The sequence below is a fragment of the Pteropus medius genome, unplaced genomic scaffold, assembly GCF_902729225.1.
Source record: "Pteropus medius unplaced genomic scaffold, Ma_sr-lr_union100, whole genome shotgun sequence".
Classification (NCBI taxonomy): domain Eukaryota; kingdom Metazoa; phylum Chordata; class Mammalia; order Chiroptera; family Pteropodidae; genus Pteropus; species Pteropus medius.
Window position 1 is genome coordinate 26324554 of NW_024340696.1, and position 21844 is coordinate 26346397.

General features: G+C 42.1%; 1 protein-coding gene across 1 annotated transcript in view; it reads left to right on the plus strand.

Annotated features, from left to right (window-relative positions):
- The window catches only part of SOBP (sine oculis binding protein homolog), a 135720-nt gene that overhangs the window by 61354 nt on the left and 52522 nt on the right, over positions 1 to 21844 (plus strand).

Sequence of the window (21844 nt, forward strand, 5' to 3'; positions counted from 1 at the left end):
GTCAGCAGTATAGAAGATTCTTGATAAATATTCATTGAATGAGTGAATAAATAGGTTTGAACTAAGTAAACTAGATCTGACTTATTGAAATAAGGAGCACCGAAAGGAATGTTAATTTGTTTACAAAATTAGATTAATTAAATGTTAAAAAGAGCTAGTTTGTGGGCTAATAGATATCCTCATTTCTACCATCAAGTGTTGGGTGTATTCTTTGAACCCGGGAATCCATACAGAGGCTGTGGAAGCTGCAAGAATAAAAGGTATACTAGTTGATCGTCATGATTTTTTCCTCTTTCAATGTATAAATCCTTCAGCACAAAGAATCTAAATGGATTAGAGATGAAAAATTCAGGTGGAATTTATCTTAACTAAGAAAAGAATAGAAACAGGCATTAAATAAGAAAAAGAGGAGATACTGGAAAAAGACTGAGAATTACAGTGTATTCATAATCCTGCCTGGGTCCATGGACCCGGAGTCAGGAGCACTTAATCCACTCATCACCCATCCACAGGGCTTTGTCCCTAGATCATTGGATTGTATAAAACCTTTGCGGGTCAACTAATCTGTCTTCCCAGGTTTCTAGTGGTGGGAATAATTATCTCATCTTCAGCCATTCCCTGACATCACCATTTGAAACTTCTTATTTTGTAATGTGTGAGAGAATATAGGTCGAAGTGACACATAGATTTGATTATTTTCCCTTAATACCATCCACATGTAGTTTGAACCTCAAAGCAAACACACTCACTCACTGGTTCGCAATATACATGGCAATCTCTCCTTTGAAAAAGAATGATGTTCAATACATTACAAAGGACTGACTTATCTTTGGAGGAGGCACCTTTTTTTTTGGGGGGGGGTCTCATGTCTCAGTGTATATCACATGGAACCCAGAAAAAGGTAGAAAATAATTCAAAATGACCTTTTCAACTGTTGAAATAATACTGTGTTCTATAGAACTTTTCTTGTTTTTTCCACTCCCGTCTGTCCAGTAGTTTCTACTTTCTTAGCTGCTTCCTGCCTTTATCTTACCAATCAGCTTCTAAAAAAGAGGATTTCAGGAGACTTACCTAACCTTCCCTATCCCAAGTCATGTTCAGATAAGCTTTATGCAGCTCTCTCCTGAGTCTCCTGGGTAGAGCCCCTGGTAAGGATAGGACTAGCCCAGGGGGGATTTGAGGGTTTTCCTGAGGACCTGCTTGTGGGACAGTGCAGTGACGGGAGGGAGGTCAGCAAAGTGCAGGGACTCTGCCTACTCCAGCGTCTCACTGCTGCCCCCACCTCGTGAGGGATTCCTTCCTCTCTGGTTCCTCTCCTTCTAGGATTTAGCTCCCAAGATCCATCCTGTCTTTCCCCAAATCCTGGCCCCAAGAGCCTTCCTAAACCGCAAGGGTTAGCACGCTAGCACCCTCCCCACCCACCTGTGGAAACTCACAGTTCCTCCCAGTTTTAAAGTTACCACTATATCAGATACTGGGCTAAGCACTTTATGTTGTTTAATCCCCATAACAACCTGATGGAAAAAGGCATTTTGTCCTCATCTTACGTGGGAGGAAACTGAGACTCAGAGAGACTAAATAACTTACCCAGGTCAGATGGCCCTTAACTGGCCGTGCTGGGAATGGATTCAGGTCTCTTTCCCAGTCAGACTGTGCTTTTGACTCTTCCTGCATCAGGCTGAAGGTGGGTGTGCATGGCCAGGGGTGCAATGGCACCATGTACATGGCCCCTGCTCTGTTTTGCTCCTTATCTTGTCTCCCAGAAAAGCCCAACCACCTTTTCAGGCTTCCCTCCCCTCCCCCCACCCCCACTCCCACCAAGGGACTCAAATAAGTGCTCGCAGCAGTGAGACCACTGTCAATAATATATTTGCTTTTGGTTTCACAAACACTTCTGATGCCCTTCCCCTGGGAAGATCTGTCTCTGGTGATATCTCACCTATGAGGGTGAGATGCCAATTAAATCTGCATGCATATTTATCCACTAAACATACCTACATCAGGGCTGTTCCTAACCTATCGTTGTTAGGTCTGTGGGCATCATCAGCGTCTTCCTTGAGAATGTCCTAGCAAGTAGATAGCAGTGTCGGTAAATGCTTCTTCCTTGAAACATTCCAACTTAATTTGAGCTGGTAAACATTATGAAAAGGAAAAGCAAGAAGCATATACTTCATGGGGTTTCTTTAAATTATAAAAAAGAAAAAGAAAAATTCAAGCTAAAATTTCATCATTATCTGGAGAGAAGTTAGACCTAGTGTTTTCAGCCAAATGTGTGGACAGTTTCTCCAACTGTAACCCTTTAATGGGAATTACATTTTCTATAGCCTTTCATTTCTTTGAATCTTCTGTGCTCACATAGCATGGCTCCAAAAAGCTCTGGCCAAGGAAGCCTTTCCCCGTGAAGCTGAGACAAGTCACTGGGCCAGGCTGGGCCGGGCTGGCCCATTCCTCTGAGAGGAAGCGCTTTTTCTAACATAGTCCTGTCCATGTGCCGAGCTGCCTGGTGGCGAGCTCTGACTATAATAAAGGAGGTTGGCTGGTCAGATTCCTTGTCAGGTTAAGAAGCCCTTTGTTTCTGTTTAGTTTTCTGAAACAAGACAAATTATGATATTTTCTGTTAATTTCTTTCCTTAATGAGTTTCATTAAAATCAAAGCTTCCGGAAGACTGAGCTTTGACAGCTGTCTAAGGACTGTTTCATTTATTGGGGGCTGCTTAGACTGAATAATTATTACAGCTTGATAGTTTAAAAAGAAATAAGAACAACAGAGAAAAACGTGTGTCATATGTTTCTATTTCTTTCCAGTGTCCGGGATTCTGTGGTATTCAAAAGAGATCATTCAAATCATGTATTCTTTGTACTAAAATATTATGAAATCATCACACGTTTGCTTCTTAACGGCTCCCTGGTTCTTCAATACTGAATTTCACTTAATGATTGAATATTAAAAGGAAGCCTTTTTAGAGGTTAAAAAGGACGTTTTAAACGAAAGATTGTCTTTAGGCCCTGGCAGGTCATTTGGTACACGATGCCATGATGTCTTGATGAGAATATGGGCAGCAGCGTTCCTTACCTGATGGTTACTGAGTAAGTGTAGTTATGCACATTCACTTATCTTCCCCAAATAATTTTTATATGCCAATTTGACATACTAAAAGACTTTCAATTCATGGCCAGAATTTCATCTTTCATGATAGAGTGTTCTTATTTTGTGAAGTAAATCTTCTCCCCTTCCCCTGCCCTGATACAAAGTAGAGACAGTGAATGTGACATGTTGAAATGCTGATATCTCAAAAAAGGAAAATAAAATAATATCAAAATTATGTAAAAACTGATAGAAGAAAATGTATACTGCTGTATGTAGGGGTGAAATGACTCAGGATTACTGTAAATACTTCTGTGAGGAAGAAATTAAAAGAAGAGATGGATGAAATAAGTGGAGTAAAAATTTGACAATTGTTGAAGCTGAGTGAATGGAATTTGGAGATTCACTATTCTATTTTTATTTTGCGTATATTTTTAAAATTCATAATAAAAATGTTAAAAGTGATAAAATTTTAGTAGAAGTATGATATGCAAGAGATGGAAAAATAAGAATCGTGGATTGAAGGAACTCGATGGTCCAAAATAATTTCACAAGAAAAGCTTTATGTCATTTAAATAAAAATATTATATACCATTGGGAAATTTACATCATTGAGACAAAAATTAATGAGACACAACTCTAAAATTATTTAGGTTCTGATTTTTTCAGCAGATAAATTATCAATTTAGGAATAATTAAGATGGAGAAATAATCTTTTTTTGGGGGGGAAGGATTTCTAGGAGCAGATTTAAATTTCACAAAGGAAACTTCATTAATAAAAATGAATTTAGTGGCTTATGTGGAGGAAAAGAAAGTAAGATATAAACAGAGAGGAACCAACTACGGAAAAGAATAAGCATTTTCATTGTTCTTATTTTATCCCTAGCTATTTAAAAACTTGAAATAGACAAAAAAAGTGTCACTCTGGGATGCACCAGTATGACCAGAAAAGCAGAGGGTGCCCTTCCCACAGTGGTATTTGGCTTGTAGGAGATGGAGCCTCAGAGCCACACTCTCCATGAGTATGGAGTATCAGGAAAACACAGGAAGGCTCCCACAATCTGAGAGGGCCAGCCCCAGCTGTTCGGAGGAGTCAGTTCCACTGACTGTGGTAGCCCTCGATAACACCCCATAGGGTTGTGTAGCCCAGCAATCCCCAACCTTGTTGGCACCCGGCATCAGTGCTTCTATGAGAATATAATGCCTGATGATCTGAGGTGGAGCCGAGGCGGTGATGCTGGCACTGGGGAGTAGCTGCAAATACCTATGAAGCTTTGCTTGCTTGCCACTCACCTCCTGCTGTGAGGCCTAGTTCCTAACAGGCCACAGACAAGTACCTGTCCACAGCCCAGGGTTGGGGACCCCTGTTGTAGCCCCTCTGGGGCTTCCAAAGACAGGTTTCCATTTTCGTACAGTTCTACATAGTGATAGAGTTGGTTGGTTGGGTAGTTGGGCCAGGGAGTCTCTCTAAGTTTCCTTCAAATTCTGAGAGTCTGTGATTGTATAAGACAAAGAAAACATCCTCAGGAATAATGGTTGGATGGAAGATAGGTACATCTGTGTGAGTGCGACTGCACATTACCCATAAAGGAAGACGTATCCATATTGTGAGCTGTGGGCCGCCTGCCCACCAAGTAGCAGACTGAATGTAATCTGGCCCTTCTATTTCTTAAAGCTTTTAATACGAAGGAGCCTGGTCTCTCTCAAGAACTCCTCATTAAAGTATAAAACACTCTCCTGTAGTTTCGAGGCTAGAAAGGCACTCTTCTTCCATAAAGTCTACTGCTATCTTATGGAAATCTCTCCCCCAGGAGGTCACTGAGCCCAGAGCTGCAGCTGTGTTTTAATAAGGACTGGATAATTTTATGACCAATAACATTTGTCGTTACACATGCTCCAAGAAGGTTAATCAAATCTCAGCCTTCAGGGCATAATCTGGGTTCCCACAGGAATTTTCCTGCAGAATTCTGTGTTTGGCTAGGGAAGCTTACTTCCCTCCTCACACATTAGTTGTTGACCATGGCTTCATACTTCTGGATTTGTGCCGTGATTGTTTCTCTTACTGTCACTAGAATATTTCAGTATTAGCATTGTTTGGGGGCACACACCTGAGTGGTATGGTGTTAGGAGGCTGTTTTTTACAGCCCTGTGCTTTATTTTTCAACTTGTAACTTTAGCGAGACTGGAATATTCAATCTATCTGTTTCATTTGTGTCCGGGAGCCAAAGTTTAAGGCAGCTTTTAGACCTGAGATACCAAATGTTTTTTCCAGCATTTCTCTGTTGCTTAGGAAACTCATAAACTGGTTCAAACATCTCACTTGGGGAAATATTGAAGTGACATTTAACTCAGAAACAAACTGCCTTTGGTCTGCTAAAGAAAACACAATCACTGCCTGAAAGGGCAGCAGATCAAAATAAAGAGGGCAAGAGAGAAAGAAGAAATGGCGATTGAAAGCTGCAGTTTGGATGACTGCAGCACAGATTTTGAGATCGTTCATGTTTTTTCTTTGGTTTGCATTATATGGCTAGATCGACCCGTGGTATTTCAACTCTTGTTGTAATGGAGTAAAGCCCCCTCTCTATTTAAAGGGTCAAGACCCCAAGAAGTCTCCTCAGGACTCAATAATAATTAATGACACAAAGGAGGTGACAGATAACTAAAATAGGACCTAGGTCTCCACAGGTTCGAGTCTCTGTTAGGTCCCATTGAGCTGCTCAATCTGCTATCGACTGTCTCCACAAGTCTATCCTTGCAGGTTCAGTCTGATCGAAGCCAGGTTGCCTCTGAGTCTTTACCATGGCAGAGTTCTACCTGTACCTCCCACCCCCACCTTCTCATGCTGGGTTCTCTAAATCCTGTACAAGGGGTCTGACTCAGATCGGGTGATTACTGGAAGGAGTGTGTGTGTGTGAGAGAGAGAGAGAGAGACAGACAGACAGACAGACAGACAGAGACAGAGAGAGAGAGGATCAACATCTAAAACTGATTCAGTTCCCATGTGGTCATCTGGGTAGGAGGTGGAGGTGACCTGGGCCTACTCTAAGTTCCCAGGGCTCCTGTGCTGAGAATGGAAGCAGGTGTGGGACAGGGCGAGTAGAGCCCAAGAAGAGGAGACAGAGTTTAGAGAGTAATTCCTTACTCCTCATCACTTTCTTGGACTTTGGCTGCATACTGGAGGTATCTGGAGATAAATGAAGTAAGTAAATAATATTAACTAAAAAAATGAAAACAGAAAACAGAAATGAGGTTCTAGTAAACTATGGAATGTATACCTAATCTCTAGATATTGGTGCAGAGCCAGGGACTGAAAAATCAAAGCGAACCGAAAAATGAACCTAATCTAAGTATTCAGGTTAATTGACCAGTCTCTGTACCTTCCCAAACTGTAACCTGGACTACATGGAATAGAAATAAAGGAAAGTGGGGTGGGAAGGCGTCCTGGCTCACCCCATTCCTACTGTGCAGTGAAGGCGGTCGAAGCCGTGTTCTTCAGTTGCTTCAAGCATAATATTGTACTTTCTCCCAGTGGGTTTCAGCTCAGTTTGTGTCAGCTTATTTGTACAAACAGATTTTTAAAAAATTGTCCCTTAGTAAGGGAGCTGACATCTGCCACTCTCAGAAATTAGAAATGACAGACACCCTGAAGGGCGAAAGGCCGTGGCTGATTTTCTATAAAAACATAGAATCCACTCTGACTCCACTCTTCCCCAAACAGACAGTGTTGTCTAATCCGCAGTTTGTGGTGATTTTAAGTAATGAAGAGAAATGCACAGAAACCTGGTTCTGCTTGTTCACACTGCTGTCTTCTCCTGCGAAACAAAACAAAGACCATTCACGCTTGTGCCTTCCTTCCCTGTCTAAGATTTAATGCAGTGCCCAGTCCATCAGACCCAGCAGGCAGTGGAGATATTCGATGGTTCCAAAATCCTCATGTGTTTTCACCCTTCGAGGCCTTTCATCTGCAGTAGCCACTTCCCCTCTCCGCCATGGGAGAGAAAGAAAACAAGCGTTGAGACTTTTGAAAGCGAAGAGAGTGGAGTTAAATTGAAGACAGAAGATTATTACTGTCTATTTTAGCCCAGCTTTTTAGGAAAGGGGAGAAGGAATTGGAACTAGAAAGTAGTGAGAACCAAGGCAGCTTTAGGGCTTGGCTTCTCTCCACCTCCTCTCATGGTATCTCTGATTTTCTCTGGCTGTCTGCTCCGTGTTTTTCTCTGCATCAACCAGATTTCTTTTCCTCCCCATAGTTCCTGCTCCTCATCACTTCAGCAGGTATGACTCCAACACGGCTCCTCTCAATATTGTGACCTTTCGGTTGAGCTCCCATCATTACCTACTGTAGTCTTTTGTATATTTTAGTTCTCGTTCCTGAGAGAGGAAATCTGAATTAATCAGTTTATCTTTTTGCAACAAGGCACATCATGGGTTGTTGGACACCTTATCTAGTGGCAGCCCTTGGGTCACGTGCATATCCTTGGTCCAGTCAGCTAAGGTTGGGTCATGTGGTACAAAACACGGAACACAGACCCTTAGAAGGGAATGTTGTGGGCAGACACCTTGATTGCTATCTCAGGTCCACTGCCCAGTATTTATTGAGTATTCACTTATGGCAAAGTGCTATGCTAGTCATCAAGGATGATCAAAGGTCTTTCACAGGGAGCGCATGGGATGATGTTAGAAGCTTAGGACTTAATAATCCATAACCAAAACACACTTTCTTCCCCTTCAGTCTTGCTCCTTAAGTGTGAAGTTGAAAGATAGACTGGTCCTTCAAAATGAATAAAACTCCAATTGAAAGCTTACCTCCAGGGCTTAGCTAAAACCCCATTCCCTCCTGACCACTCCAGCCGAGAGGGGATGCCTCTCTCCCTAGGCTGCCTTAGCAGGATCCGCATTGAAATTAGAATCTGCCACTTTTTTTTCCCCTCCCTGTAATGTGTACCGTGCTTCATCTGAACTAGGCGGAAAACTCCTAGTTAAGGTCCTTGATAGAAGGGACCAGATCTTACAGTGCCTCTTTCCCGTAATACCATTGTTGACTTTGTGAGTTGAAGTAGAATGAATTTAAAATACCAGAAGAAGTTCCTCTAGGTGGAGCCTTGGTTAATGATTGAATATACTATGTATTAAAATGCAAACCAATCCCAGAATTTGGGTAGTAAAATACACAGGTATTTTGATGATACAAAACAAAATAGCAGTACTTGAAATGCCCAAGAACATAGACTTTGAGGGGGCAGTTTCCTGATTGAGTAAGGACATGGTGCAGAAAGTAGTTGCTCGTGCAAGGGCGAGCTGTGATGCCGAAGGTGTGCCTTTGCCCTGGGAGGCCTAGCACACAGGGAGATTCAAAAGGAAGAACTAGAAAAGACTCCAAGCAGCACAGAGAATCCCTCCAGCTCCGCCTTTTCTGGCCTTAGAGTGGATTTGTGGAAGGAGGGGCCGTTTTTAAACCCAACTGGCTGGTTCTCTTATGACCTTGTGGAAAGGTCTGTTTTAAGAACTTTTCTTAAAAAAAGTTTCTAAGAGTTCTTTCCCTTTGGTTTATATATCCTGCTCAGAAATCTCCATTTAGGAATTTCAGAAAAGTCAATACTAGTTGTCACGCGTTATTGTTAATAGAGTTAAACGGCAAGACTTATTTCCACTTATTGACTTCATTGTAGTTTCTGTGTATTTCAACTCATTAAAAAAAGGGCGGTCACGAAAACAAAACGAAGAAGGAAAAGGCTGGACAAAATGCTGAACAGTGGAAAGTACGGCAAGTCGCCTGTGGAGTTCTTATAAAACACACTCTTTTAAATATGTATTTTATTGTTTCTAGCAACTCAACAAATTAAAACCATATTGAAAATGAACAACTGACTGAAATGAGCCAAAGCATGCCTCAGGCAACTCAAAGCTTCCACCAGTTTGGGGTTAACTTCCATCACTCCTAACATTTGTGAGAGGATGACTCTAAATAACATGGAAACGAAATCATGAATTGTACACACAGAATAAATTAGGAAAAGAGCCACACACACTTCAGCATTATTAAGCCTGCTGCTCCTTTACAATCTTTGATGTCGCACAGACGAAGGCTTAAGAGGGGGAAAGGTGTGTCCTTGATAAGAAGGAGTTGCCAGCAAGGAGGTAGTGGGGACAATATTGGGAATCTTTCTGGGTACCCTCTACTCTTTTCTTTTTGTACATTAAGCAATCAGTATCTTGCCAAGAACCCTGTATTGTAATTCTTTTATACCTTTGGTTGGATCACCTGGCTCCATCTTGGTTTCTTCATTTGTGAAACAAGGAGGCAGCTGAAAAAGAACAATAGAAGCTTTAATGCATTGACTCCCGTTAAAATTGTCTTAATTTATTAAAGAAATCTTTACACTTTCATACCTTTTTCCTACTTGTATACAAGGCTAATAGAAAAGAAAGGAATATCTGTGATTTGAAGTGAGAAGGAATATCAGTCTCCTTAATTAGGGACCAGTTGTTTTAAAAAATCATTACTTTATTTGGGGGTCAGGTAAAGGAAGAAAGTCAGAATAATCCACCACTTTGTTCCTTTTGTATCCCAAATATATGGGGAGTTCTGAATCCTGAGAAGTATCAGATTTTGCTGTTAGAAACACTTAGATGTGAAAACGATGCCTGTGACTCGCTAAGGACAGTGGCATCCCATGGCAGGATGGTAGGCTGAAGACCGAAGGACAAATCGGAGGATGAACATAGCAATTTCATCCCTATCCCCTACCAAGGTAAATCAGAAATTTCACTGACAATTTTTTCATATAAAATTTAAAATATATATGGATACAGACAAAGGTTCCCAGAGATCATGTGTGTGGAAAGGAAGCCCTTTTACTGGGCCTGAAAGCGCAGGATGAAGGGAAATGAAATAAATGCTGGCTGTGAGTCCCCACCTTGCAGAGCTGCCTTTGTTGCAATGAGTGTGAAGCACATGCCTTAACTTTTAGTTACTTTGGCTTTTTTGGCTAGTGTCACATCTGATAAGTCACAGTCTAGCTTCTCCTGTCCGTATTTTTACTGCACAGAAGGTTTCCCAATTTGCAAGCGTTTGCAGCACGGCTGGGCCTGGAGATAAAACAGAATGTGTATGTAGTACAGTATGCATTCAACTGATGCACGAGATTCTTTCCACCATATGTGCAAAGCAGTGTGCTTTTCACTCGAGCTGCCACTGCCAAAATTGCCAGGAGCACATGAATAAGTGGAGGAGAGAGCCTCGTACCCAGCACCAGGCCTCGCCTCCTCTTTGGAAAGACACCCTGGCAGCCACCTGCATTTTTGTCCCCCCTTTTAAGCTTATTTGTCACAACATTTCCCACTCACCTTTACACAGCCCTCACCTCATCCTCCTTCCTCAGCCTCACCCCCAGGGTGCCTGCCATTGTTGAGGCCAGCATGGAATCCGGTTGCCCTTCCAGTAGGAGAGGAGAGGGGATAATTATCACTTATGTTAATGAGGATGACAAGACTGTGATGAAAAAACTCATTGGTTACAGAAGAATGACGGGAGTGAAAACAGCTGATGTTTTTCCCTTCCCCTTAAATATTTATTGTCCTTCGTCTCATGCAAAGCATAGCATACAAGCCTTTTTTGCAGGAAAGCAACATTGGTCTGGTCTTTGTAGGTATATCTTTCAGTAGAACATCTTTTATGAGAAAAAAAAAAACAGCGAGTGATATAAAGGAACTATATTTTTCACTCACCTCTTTGAATCTATCAAATCTCTTTTGTATCCTTTAGCCTAAGTAAACCAATCCAGAGATTATGGAGGTTAATTGTTTTTTACTTTGATTTTGCTGCCTAAAATGCGAATCATCATCTCCTTTGGCTTTGCTGAAAACTTAATTTTTTGAAAGTGTACAGTGTTTCTGACCAAAAGATATTGGTGGACGCACAACTCGGACTCTTTTCTTGAGCTTCTCCTTCGGTTTTGCTTGGTGGTTACAACCCCTCTCATTTAATCAAATATGGGTAACAAGTACTAGCCCCACTTCACCAATGGGAAACAAAGTCGTAGGGCAGTCATGTTCTTTCACTTGTCCTTCAACTTCAGCTACCAGTCTGGGAGGTTGGTCTTCTCCACCTGCAACTGGGTATATCTGACAAGAGGGGTTGGTCTAAGTATAATAACAGTGCTATTGTAATCCATCTGTTGTAAATAAGTTATTATCTCAACTCTCTACATTGACTTTATTCGTGTTATTTGCAGGCATTCTCTCCCAACATGTTAACAAATAACCTTTGGGCCAGTTGAAGGCGTGATTTTTTTTTTTTTTTTTTTATGCGTTCATTTTTCGTGAATGCTAAAGGGTTCGCTGCTTTTGCCTATACGCACAACATAGAACAGTGTGTGGCTGTGTAGGCTCCCTGCTTGCTGCCTCACCTTTCCTGACCAGGAGATCTGGGGAATTCTTTTCCTATGAGGATATGTTTGGAACAGCAAGGCCCTTGGATTTCAGCACTATTTTTTGTCACTGAGGGGTCTAGTGGAAGGTGATGTTCACTTTAGGGGAAGGAACAGGCTGATGGTAGATACTACCTTGTTCACATGAAAGTCTGGGTGGGAAGGGAGACAGCTGTGCTAGTGAGTGCTCAGTGAGAGGTGAGAGTGTGTGTTCTGGGAAGGTCAAGGACAGGAAATAGTAGGAACATTGAGCTGCCCAGGAAATCCAACTGACCGTCCCTAGTGGCCCTCTTGGAATCTTCATTCCTAAGGGCTGGCGCCAGAGGAGAAAACTCCTGCATTTTAGGAGATTCGTTATAAAGCAGGAATGTCTTCTCAGCCTCGGAGAGCACCCTTGGCTGAGAAGATGCCTGTCAGAGCCTCCCCTTCAAGCCCATGCTTTGGATGCACATCATCACTTTGTAATGGTGGTGAAAGTCACACCAGAGCTCAATTCTCATTCATTTGGTAATTGGTTATTTTAACACAAACTGTGACTAAGGAACATGATTACACACCTGTCAGCCGTATGACGGGAAAGAGAGCTATCTGTGAACGGAGGAACGGGCCGCGTTTCTACTCGGTCTCTGTGGAATCTTCCCCATCAAAGATGTCATTTTTCATTTTTACCTCGAAACAAGACAGACATTATAGCTACGGCCCTGTCTGTATCATTTATAAGAATCGCTGTCACAGATGCTAATCTAAACTAATACAATTTCATTTTGATTATATCTTTGGAGACATCAGATCTTAGAGCACAGGAGGGCAGGGTATAATATGAAGAAACAAATGACCATAAATAGTTTGTGGTACCTGTAGAGAAGCTTCCTGTAACAGAGCAAGGAATGGGGAGAAATAGAGATGAAAATGTTTCATACAAGGAAGACATTTTACTTTAAGATGAAATAAATCTGTAAAATAAATGAAAGCTATTTCCAAATGCAAAGATGAGATAATGTGTCATCTCCATCAGAAAGATGGGGATGAACATATTTAAAAAACAAAACTCGAGGGCAACAATTTTGACTTGCATCCTAAAACATGTAGAGACCTAATAGATGCTGCAACATGTAGTTAAAAAAGAAAGCCCTAGCCTTTCAAATAAAAAAATAGTGTCCACTCATTTGCACATTATCTGAAAATGATGAATCAAATTTAGATTATTCAGAAATTTTCCCTCTCCTTTATTTTTTCTGCACCTCTCTGTCTTTGGTGAAGCCATTCAGCTTGGAAAGAGTGTGTGGGTTACAAGGTATATGTGCCCGAGCCCTGTTGAGTACTTAAATCAGCAAATAATATAGGTGTCTTCTGTTACCGCATAGGAAAGTTGATACACGGTGAAGTTAGTAGCTGGAAAATGAGGAATAAAGGGAGATAACATGAATAATTATGAACGGGATGAACAGTAAATCCTTGGTCAAGTTACAGTCAGCCCTCCGTATCCACGAGTTCCACATCCACAGATTCAACCAACCTCAGATAAAAAAAAATTTCAGAAAAAAGTTACGTTGTTGCTAACGTGTACTGTCTAGTTAGGCCTGCTACGGTTGCACCTGTACCGAACACATACAGACTTTTTTTCCTTGTCATTATTCCCTAAACAATACAGTATAACAACTATTGACATAGCATTTACACTGTATTAAGTATTAGAAGTAATATAGATGATTTGAAGTATACAGGAGGATGTGTGTAGGTTATATGCAAATACTCCACCATTTTATATAAGAGACTTGAGCATCTGTGGATTTTGGTATCGCATGGGTGTCCTGGACCAATCCCCGATGGATGCTGAGGGACAACTGTTTTTGGCAAAAATGAGATGAGGGCCAAGGAATTCGACATATAGCAGTCTCCACAAATGCCAGACCGCTCAGCTAGCGTGAAAAGTTTCTTGATGGAGATGCCACTCATGAAACACAAGGGGAGATGAAGAGATCAAAAGAAAACAAAATGATGCCTTATTTGCAGAGAGCAAAGTGGGTAGTCAGATGGCCAAAGAGAGAGAGGAGTGGTCATTAAATATCGATGTATCCGGGCTGTGTAAAGGGTGAGGATCCTGATTATCGGGTGTGTTTCTGCATTCCTAAAAGTCCTCAAGCCTTTGCCAGTGTCTTCTGATTGTCATTTGCCTTTGGCTACTGTGCATGCTCTATAGTTGCACACAACTCAATTCTAATCAAGACTTTAATGATAAGAAAAGATAGCGGGTCTCTATTGCCTTCCTGCCAGCTGAGTTTTTCTCTCTGGAAAAGAAAATAGGTTCATGAAATGTAAATAACTGTCATCTATTGAGTACTTACTCTGTGCCAAGCATTTTGTGGGACATGCGATGGATTATTACATTTAATCTTTGCAATGAGTTTCTGAGCTGAATATTATGTTCTCCCCCCCGCCCCCCCATTTTACTGGTGGCACCAGAAATCAAACTTAGTATCGACACCAAATGACCCACCCCCACACCCTTTTCTGTACTAATATTCTCAACCGAATGGCACATGGAGGACTTGGCCTTTAAGAATTTGCTCTCACTTTTTCTTGCTTTTTACTTCCTCATAATTCTTGTCTGCTTACGAGAATATTTTCTACTTCCTGCCTTTTGTGATTTACTTTTATTTACCTTTTAAATTATAACTATTTAAAAATCTAAATTTTAAATAAGATATAAATGTATGAAATCTGATACTCTAAATGGTGTGTGGTTAGACCTTGGCACGGGGTCATCTGCTTTATTGTTATCATTGAACTTAAAAAATTAAAATGTGTTGAACACTTGGGCTGACTACCATTCATTTTAGATGCTTAGTTGTTCGATTACCTGCAATTGCTGGGCACATGGTAGATGCTCAATAAACGATGAACGAATGAATGGGTGAATGAATTAAGACCTAAGGAAAAAGTTATATAAGTGCCCTTGTCATTGCTGTTTGCTTTCTGTGGGTCACACTGCCACGTGTAGTGGTTTTGCATAAATATATGATAGTTCATCCTACAGTTTATGGAATCGAGGAAAACATTTTTGTAATTCAAAGGCAAAATTCTTTTCTTCCTTAAGGCAAAGAAATGAGTGAAATTTCTTTATCATACTAGGTTACATGTAAACACTGCTTATTTTTATTGATAAGGGAAGGCTAATATTAGTAATATTTATATCAAGTGATCATTTTTATTCTCCTTTTACTGTTTTCGTCATCAAACCATAACATGTTTTTGTTCTATGATTAGGCAAGAACCACAAGAAGAGTTCTATGAATTTAGAATCTTGAAAATACATCTCAATGTATCTTGATGCCCAAGAAAAGATTCAGGCTCCCACTCTCACCTTGGAATCCATAAGCTTTAATTTGTAGGATGTACAGATGAAACTGAAATATAAGAGAGACTTTAAGTTGAGCAGGCCCGCTAGTGAGAAGTCTGTCACTTTCAGGGAATGCATCCTTTCCCATCTCCACACAGAGTTTTCCTGCCGATGTACACGAGCCCCCAGCACACTCCCGTTTCCATGTGTGCTTCCCATCCTCCCCGTCCTGCCATGCTTCCTCCTCTCTGTCTCATACCTCAAGTGCAGAATCTTGAAAAGGCCATTGCCTTCTATCCTGGGGGGCTTAGGGTTTCGATCTGATCAGGCTTTGGCTGTGTTCTTGTTGCCTGTGTTGCCTCTGGCCTAGTAAACTGACCTTCGGGCCTTTACCTCCAGGGAGGTGCTCACCTCCATTTGAGCTGCATTGGTCATCGGTGCTTCACCACAAAGAGGGGTGATTTTCCTCTCTCCTACATGGAACCACAGGGACATTTGAGCCATGACTTCTCTGCCATCTAGTAACAACTACAGTTTCTGTTGCTTATCGTCAGCCCAGCTTCTCCTGCTGACTATGCTACTGAGGAAGAGCCAGTATGGTGTGGGGGTCATGAGCCTGTGCCTGGAGGCTTGACACCCACGTTCAGGTTCCCGCTTTGCCACGATAAGCTCTTTAGCATTGGACAAGTTCCTTAACTTCTCCACCCTTCAGATTCCTTGATGGCAAAATGGAGGTAGTAGTAGTAATTTGGGCCTCATAAGGGTTTGGGGAACTTTAATGAGCCGAAGTCTGTAAAATGCTTAGCATGGTGCCTGGCAAGGCACAAACTTTAGTCTTAATGTTACTGTCAAAGTGACTTCTATATTGAGTTTTCTTCCTTTGTGGTGACAGCTCCATGAAGCAGGCATTGAGTTGGAAATTTCTGGAAATGGTGATATTCTTTCCAGTGGGGTACAGTCTGTGATCCGGGAACCTCCTTCTAATGCAGTTCCCCATTATCTCATATCTAGAACCACACTGGGCAGTTGCGATAGGAGGGTACAGAGGAACTGGAATAGTTTGGGAGTTTTGGTAACCTGAAAGGTGGGGTGAAGGAGGGACAGGGCTGCTCACTGTGCAGAGAAAAAACACATCTTGTTCTCAGTTATACTAACAAGGGAAATGATGTGGAAACCCAGATAACTTCTTATCTTTTGTCACCTGGGCTTTGATTCCAAAATATACCTCCTAGAAATGTTATGATAATAATGATGATGATGATAATAATAATAATGTGACAGAGGAGCAACTTTTAGGTGAAATTATCATCTAGAAGTAGACCTTAACCTGATACTCAGCTATTGGCTTCAACAGACCCTTCTCTCCACACCAATTCTGCTCAAGCGATTACCCCCTATTTAAACAAGCCACAATCCTACTTTTATTACCTCCGTTTATCATCTGCAGAATGACTGGGATTTAAAATTAGGACTCCGGAGAGTGTCGTTTGAGCAGAGGAGGTTATTTATGAAGCCCCTTTGCTGCTGTCTTTGCATTTGGCTCCTCAGAGAGGCCCCTTGGTCTTGGTTTTGGGAAAAAGACAATTCAGACTTTGTTCCTTTAAGCCTCTGTTAACAGGTCAGGTGGCACATGGATCATAATTGAAGCTGTCAGGAAGACCATGCTGTTCAGAGTCACATCCCCACCTCACACTCTGAAAGACCCAGGGGCAGAGTGAATGGATATTGGCTCCCTGTCTTTCTCCTTTGCCTGCTTCTACTAGTGTAAAGCACAGCACCACTCCACAATTGGTCAGGGCACTTATGTGGAGAGCACGCAGTCACAGTTGGGATTTTACTCCTAGTCCTGGTCTTTCTGCTTTGTGTTCAGGCCAATTTTAGATCTTTACAAACATTGCATATTCTCACTTCGACTTCTTACAAAAGAAATCGTATCTTTAAAATAAATTGTATGTGGGCCACTATTATAGGATGTTGACTATAAAACTGCTCCAGGCCAGAGCAGTGACCAGGGTGACCCTCATGTGGCTGTCCAGAGGGGAGGACCAGAATGGCCAGTCCAAGGCTATGTCCAGGAGGGACAGGAAGCTCCAGCCAGGCCAAATGCACAGGTCAAAGGGCACAAGGTGCGGTCGGAGTCATGGGTGAGGGTCCAGAGCTGGGAACGATATGGAAGTGGGCTCAAGTCAGAGCTGGTAGAGAACCAGTGGCAAGAGTACAGGGTGGTTACTGAGAACACCTTGGGGCATCTAAAGGCCAAACTTACAGGTGGGCACCTAAGGATGGGGTAGACTGAGGCTCAGCATCTGAACTGTCCAGAGAAGCTGTAGGCATCCCTGTTGTATCTGGACCCTGCTTATGGCACTTCTGTGGTTGCTAGTGGAAGAAAAGAAAGTTAAGTTGGGCTGAGTAGAAAAGCTTTATTACAGATAACAATTGTGACATCAAGGTGTCTGACGGGTATGGCTGCTAATTCAGAATTTATAATCCTTGACCTCAGAATTAGGATTCAAGGACACCATTTGTTTCAGCTTATGACTCAGCCATCCATGACCACCATCCCTGGGGTATGCCCTTTGAGTTATTTCTTCTGTAAGTAGTGAGAGAATGTGCACTGATTCATCCACATCCTCTCACGTGTTTTCTGGTGTTCAGCTCCCTTTTGCCAAGACCCATATGCGTGTGATGTGGCAGGTCACTATGAAGGGTTTGTTCTGTGACTAGGACACAGCAAGCTAACACTCCTAGGAGGACCCTGACCTAAACCTCTTGTATCATCTTCCCACCAGCTGTGCTCATTAGCCATTGACATTGCTCTGTCTCGATCATTCCTAGTCGTGGAGGGTGTTGTGGTATTGAACGGAGGCTGGGGAACTGGCCTTTGGCTCCCCACAGCCCCACCTTGAAGAATCTCCACAGTTTAGTCAAGTCCAGGGACTCAGTTCCACCAGTTCATTCAAGGGTCTGCACTGCTTTGATGAACTGACTCATGCTAACCAAAGTCACCATCTGCATTTGTATACCAGAATGCTAGGACTAAATGAGATAAGACACACAGACGTCCCTTATAGTCTGTACAGCATCCTCTATGGGATTAATAAAAAATAATATGATAACATCGATAATGCTTTTAGAAATTCACAGAGGAAATTGCTAAAGGATCTGAATAGTTGAGTGAGCTCTGTAGGACATGTCCTTCTGCAGCTAATGGGTTTAGGTGTATAATCAGTGATCCTAGGGTTATTTAATAAGAGGTTAAAGAGGTTGGTTGGTTTTAAGAATTAATTTTATAAATTTTGAAATACCATCTCCTTCAGAATGTGCCGGAGACCTACTGACTTGTGCTTGCTTTTTTTCTGGCCTCTCTTTTCCTAGGCTCTTTTTCAGAGCACCCTGCCCCCTTCAGTTATATTTGTCATTAAATACCCGTCTTTCTTAATTGCCTTGGTATATTCAATCTTGGCATGCTAAAACCAAAGAATTATGAAAACCTCCCTTAGTTGATGATATATATATTGTTAAATTAATGACATTAGTATTTTAGAATTATTCCACATTTATTTTATGTAATTTTTTTTTTTTTTAACACTAGCAGAGAGGTAGTAGATCATTGGGGTTTAGCGTGTGGACTTGGGAGGCAGACCGCCTAGGTTTGAATCCTTATCCTGCCACTTGTCAGCTGTGTGACTTTGTGTAAACTACATAATCTCGCTGTGCTCCAATTTCCTCATACAAAAATGGAGGCTCGTACCACCTTGTAAGATTTTGCTTTGGTTTTGTTTGCGTGTGTGTTAAATGGATTAGTACGTACGAAGCACTTAGAATGGTGTCTGGTGCCTACGTAAGAGATGTAGGAATGTCAGCCGTTCGTAGGAATCCCTGATCATATCCAGAGCGGTACCTTTATCTGGTTCTAGTGTGTTTCCTATTCCCATTGGAGGCCAGGTTATTTCTAGGGAGACTTCCTGTGGTTAGTAAATCTCCTCCGTAACGTCTGGATCCTTTCCTAGCCTTACAGATGGGGTCCTGGAGGCCCCTTCCAGCCCTTGCCTGTTTCACATTATCTCTAATTTCTCAGGTCCATCATGAGGTCTGTACATGAAGACATGAGTTCAGCCCCTTCTGCCTAGTGATTTCAGAGAAGAGGAATAAAAAGACCACCTGAAATGCCTAGATTAGGCCAATTATTCGAGCATTTTATAGGCACCCACCAGTAGCAAAGTGGAGTCATCTGTGGTTCCCTGCCTTTTGTTTCCACTCTAGGGTCTCTGGGTAATAGATGCAAATGAATAGTGAAAAAGCCAAAAGGCAAGCGGTGGGTGGAGGCAGGAGGTGGGGGAGGGGAGCAATCAAGGAGCCCAGATAATCCACCATGGATCAAGGGTTCTGGGAAAATCAGAAGCTGCCTGGGATGTGATGGTGGTGTGTGTGACTGTAGCAGAGAATAGAAAAGAAGGCTGTGAGCCCCAGCTGCTGGGCCTTACCTGCAGACCCTTTGAAAAAACAGTTCTTACCAAACAAAGACACTCAGGTGACCTAACAAAGAGCAGTGCAAGATAAATCCAGAAGGGTCAAGTGACCTTATAAAGGAAAAATAGATCAGAAAAATGAAAAGCAGAAACAAGGATTTTCAGAACCACTTAGCAACTGCTCTGATTATTCCAGACACAGCTGGAATGTGCTGGGAAGAGCATGATGTATTTTAGTTTGTGTGGTAGCTGTATTTCAGGCTGATGTGGAATCTGTGGCTGTAACTGTCATGCAGTCCATTAGGGCCCTTGAGTAAGGACAGCCATTAATCAGGCACGAGATCGGCCCCATTGCCTCACGCGCTCACAGCTCCGAGTGGCTCTGACCTGACATCGTTTAAGGAGATGCTCGTGGAGGCCATAAACATGATTCGATTCCCATTATCTTCATGTTGCATATTTGTTACCGTTATTCTTTGAAGACTCCAAATTGGATATAAAAAATTTATGATATATATAAAGGTTTGTAGGGAGTGAAAAAATAGCTGCAGCCAATCAGTCCCCCTCATTCATCAGAGATGTGTGAGCTGTCAGAGGAGCCTGAAGAGGTGTAGAGAGAGCCCCTCTGCCTGCTGGTTGAGGAGGATGGAGAAGTAGCAAGAACGTCACTAGGAAAATAGCTTCTCCTTCGGTTCACATGCAAAATGGGCATTTAAATACCTTTTATTAAAAGAACAAAGTAAAATAGCACTATTGCTGGAATCTCATAGTCAGTCTTCAGTGATGAGCTAATGAGAGGGAGGGCAAGGGATTCTGATGCAAAGATGCATAGTAACGTGAATTGAGCAGATGCCTGGATCCACAGATTTGTGTTTCTGAATGCCTGGGGTATCTCCAGAGCAGGGAGCCCAATGCCAGGTGGGAGTCCTCTGTCTAAGAGAAAGAGCTCTACCCACGCTGTGTGCATAGACAGTCCTGCCCACGAGCTGTGCAACTCTCTGTGATCTGTTCAGTGACTTGAATATTTGCAGAGAAACAGCCGATACCGAAGGGGTTTCCATTTGTAGAAGCAGGGAATTCAGAGTGGAGAAAAACAAAAACGCTCTGGGCCCTGGCTTAGGAAAAGCAAAGGGTTAAGGAATCCATTCAATTTATATTGACTGGATTGTTTGTTTTACAAGGTCCTCCGCTGAGCATGGGGACTTCATCCATAATGCTTGGTCTCTAACCTCAAGCAGTGGTAGGGAAGATAAGACATGAGTCAGAACTAAGATGTTGCACCAAGTTATACCCAGACTGACTTGGGGCACTATAACTAGGTGAGACATCAGAAACAGGGAGCAAGGCACCAGGTTGGTTAATCTAGGAATGGACTTTTGGGGATGAGACAAAGACCAGAGATTAGACTGACCTTTGTTAGGCAAAGGTCAGTTTAGATGGGAGGCAGAGGAGAGAAACATGTGAGATAAAAGGATTATTGGTTGTTGTCTGAATCAAGGACAAGATTTACAGTGAGGCTAAGACCCTTGTATGTAACCAAATGAGAGGAAAAGTGTTGAGCAGAAGTGCATCGGATAGTCAAGGAAGGTCCAGGTGTGAGACAAGTGTGATCAGAGAACTCTGGCAGAGGCCTGCTGAAACCCAGGGATAGAGAGGACTCCTGAGGTTTAGGGGCAGAACACTTGCCTTTGAGGACTGGAGTATAAGGCAGAATGTCCAGCTGCTAGAGTTAAAGGATAGGAACCCATTCATTCATTCATTCACTCACCATTTATGAAGCCTTTAAAATATGCCAGGAACTAGAGGAGGCTCTGGAGATTAGCAGCTGAATAGAACAGTTTCTGCACTCAAGAACTTTACAGATTAGTGGGGAGGGCAAACACATACATGGTCACAATACAATGTGGTGGATAGAATGGACACATATACAGGAACAGAGGGGCACAGAGCCCAAGTTAGGACCAGGAGGAAGCGGTCTTATATAGCTTCCTAAAGAAGCTGCAGTTTGAACAAAGTCTTAAAGGATGCATTAGAATTTTCTAAGAGAAGTGGGGAAGAGGGGTGGAATCAGATTTTACCCTGAGAAAATGGGGTAAAGGGCAGGAACTCAGTGGAAGGGAACTGGGACTTTAGTCATGAGGAATTGGGCCACCAAGATGAGAATAACTGGGGAGTAACTCAAGCGGAAGCAGTAACTACTCTGCAGGCTTCCTTTTGTTATTCCAGCCCAGGGAATTTCACTGAGAGGCAAAGAAAATGGGCTGACCTTTATGTCAAGTTCACAACACACTGAAAGGCCGCATGTGACAGCGTTGTTTCTTTCTCTCTGAGCTTCCTCAAGAGAACATGTGTACACATTTGACAAAGGAAGGATAGAGCAGAAAATGAGATATCAGAAAATAAAATTCCAAAAATTTTCAGAAGTGGTATCCCTGTGCTTTTATCTTGAATTTTGAAAAAGAAATTCTATTACTTCTGGTTCAAAAAATTATTTATAAAATATAAATTTTTTTTCTCTACC